The following is a 3,053-nucleotide window of genomic DNA, read 5'->3' as shown; positions in this document are numbered from 1 at the left end:
ACTTTCTCGTAATAGTAACTTCATTCGTCAGGTCAATGGTAAAATTAGCAGTATGTACACGATAATTTTTTCATAAATGACACATCTCTACGAACAATTTGACATGAGATATAAAAGAGAAAAACCTAATAAGAAAGGTCAGAACGATCCCGTCTTGCGATTCCATTCCCAAGTATAAAAACCTATACCAAACCCCTCAAACATACCACAGACCATATTTTGCCTCTCAAGCCAACACCATTTTGAAAAAAATTAGACTCCTTAGGAGAAATGTCCTCCCCCCAACACCAACAAGACCAAAACCATATCGAAAAACTACCAAACGGCCTAAAAATGAAAGAAGTCTCAGGATCAGTGGTGGTGATCATGGTGCCTCTCCCGGCGCAAGGCCACCTCAACCAGCTCCTCGAGCTCGCCCACCTCGTCGCCTCCTACGGCATCCCTTTCCATTATGTTGGCTCCGCCTCCCACAACCACCAGGCCAAACTCCGCTTCCATGTCCCAGCCTCGTCCGCGCTCAGCGACATCTGCTTCCATGACTTCCCGACCCCGCCCCTCCTCTCCGCTGCCCCAAACCCAAATTGCCCCCACAAGTTCCCGTCCCACCTCCAGCCAGCGTTCAACGCCGCTTCGTCACTCCGCGGCCCCGTTGCCTCCCTCGTCCACTCCCTCTCCTTGGGGTCGACGAGGGTCATCGTGGTGCACGACTCGATGATGGCGTCTGTGGTCCAGGACGACGCCTCAGTCCCCAACGCCGATCGAGAACTACATCTTCCACTCAGTTTCCGCGTTCGCGCTCTATTGGTACACGTTGGAGGCCACAGGGATGGCGCTCCCGCAGGAGGAGGATGTCGACATCGCGGAGCTCATCTCGTCCAAGGGCTTCCCGTCCCTCCTGGACGTCTTCACAGACGAGTTCTTGAAGTTCAGGGCGTCACAGCACGAGTTCATGAGCTTCAGCTAGGGAAGCGTCTATAACACATGCAGAGTCATTGAAGGCCGTTATGTAGACTTATTTGCCAGCGCAATCCCGAATGGCACCGAGACCATGCACTGGGCAATCGGGCCGTTCAACCCGGTCAAAGTACCCGAAAAGAAGTCGAGAAGATCAGCTCACGTGTGCATGGAGTGGCTCGACAAGCAAGCACCGAGCTCGGTGATATACGTGTCCTTCGGCACCACGACGGTGCTGAGCGATGAGCAGATCCGCGAGATCGCAATGGGGTTGGAACGTAGTGGACAGACGTTCATCTGGGTATTGAGGGAAGCTGATAAGGCGGACATTTTCAGCGGCGGAGGAGAGGCGAGGAAAATCGAACTGCCCCAAGGGTTCGAAGAGATGGTGGAGACACGAGATTCAGGCGTGGCGGTGAGGGACTGGGCGCCGCAGCTCGAGATCTTGGGGCACCCTGCGACAGGCGGGTTCTTGAGCCACTGCGGGTGGAACTCTTGCATGGAGAGCATCAGCATGGTAGTGCCGATCCTCGCATGGCCTGTGCATTCGGATCGGCCAAGCAATGCCGTCTTGGTCACTGAACTCCTCAAGATTGGACTTTTTGTCAAGGACTGCATGTGCCTGTTCGCTCATTTTACGACGAGGAATATCCTTCACCGAAACTTCGATTTTTGATTTTTATTAAAGTAGGTTCTGTATTTTTGATTTTTATTAAAGTAGGTTCTGTGGCTTGATTACTAGGAGTGTTGTGGTGAAAGATAAAGTGTAACACAGGATTATATGGAGCGAATAGAAACCGAATGGACTGGAAATGGATTTGAGATCAACAAAGTTTCACACTACGTTACAATACTCCTATGAAAGCTGTAAAGGACTTGAAAGTTAACTAAAACTGCAGGAAGCTGTAAATGCAGGAAACAAAGGTACGAAGGAAACTAAAGTGCAAATAAGCTTGATTGGTTTTGCATTATTGTTCGTGTCTCCCTTCCTTCTTTCTTCTGAATATTTGTATCTCCTCATATCCTGCAACTGCTTGTCGGTTACTTCTATGTTTTCAAACTTTGAATTTTGGCGTTTCCAATAACTGCCTTTTTTAACCACGTTTTTCCAGTTTTATTGTCCGCCAAAACTTGATATCAACCGCTGAGACGACTTCAAATTTGGACAAGTAACTCCTCACAATATGCTCGTGCTCACTATTTCCGCTTTTTCCTCATAACTTCCTGCTATCGTGATCTTCGTGGCTGGGCTGTGATTCATCTGTACCGATTCTCTATAATTTCGGTATATTCCCGAAGTGTAAACTTCCCGAATTTTGGAAAGAGTCAACGTCCCGAGGCATAAACGTTCCAACGCTCTTTATATTCCCGAACTATGACTTTCCATGTTTCGGTAAACATACCGATATTCATCAACTATCGAATTCGGGATATGATGTCATTCACGCTTGCTTCCCAGCGTGTTTCCGAATCTTATCCAAACGTATTTCGGAAGATGGTTGATATCCATTATACATCAGATTCGGCATTGAAGCCGACTCAGCGTCTATGCCGATTCTTATTTTGGTGTCAACAGTGCCAAAACAAGGTCGTGAGGTCATCTGCGATCCAAGGCGCCGTGAAGGCGCTCATGGTGTCGGAGCAAGGGGACGAGATGAGGAAGAGGGCGGCAGAGTTAGGGGCCGCTGCCGCCCTCCGGGGGTCAATGGACGAGGGCGGAGTTTCTAGGGCCAAGCTGGACTCTTTCATTACTCGTATCTCCAGATAAATTCTCTCCCATTTTCTTGTGAACATTCTATATAAACCAAGTGTGCGAGTGATTCAATGCAAAAAGTAATCATAATGCAGAAATTATACGAGAGTCTATAACTTCAGTAAGATTTAACGCGAATTCATATCTATTCTGGAAATATGATTCATTTGATTTAGTAAAACGAGTTCAAGCAACCACCGCTCCAAAACTAAGTATTCAAAGAGTCACGGAGAACCTAGATCGTGATTTATCCTGGATTGTAGGAATATGCAGTTGTTGTCAAGGACGTGCATGAGCACGTTCGAAGGAGACGACGTACTTAAAACACGTGCGAGACTTCGTACGA

General features: G+C 48.0%; 1 pseudogene; it reads left to right on the top strand.

Moving 5' to 3' along the window:
* Nucleotides 1–220: 220 nt before the first annotated feature.
* On the top strand, nucleotides 221–2,824 carry LOC115674549 (zeatin O-glucosyltransferase-like; annotated as a pseudogene).
* Nucleotides 2,825–3,053: the final 229 nt, after the last annotated feature.

The sequence above is a fragment of the Syzygium oleosum genome, unplaced genomic scaffold (genome assembly GCF_021117445.2).
Source record: "Syzygium oleosum isolate NSW1041296 unplaced genomic scaffold, Sole_v2.1 Sole_v2.25, whole genome shotgun sequence".
Taxonomy (NCBI): Eukaryota; Viridiplantae; Streptophyta; class Magnoliopsida; order Myrtales; family Myrtaceae; genus Syzygium; species Syzygium oleosum.
The sequence above is the reverse complement of the archived record's forward strand: the minus strand, read 5'-3'. Positions and strand labels throughout refer to the sequence as shown.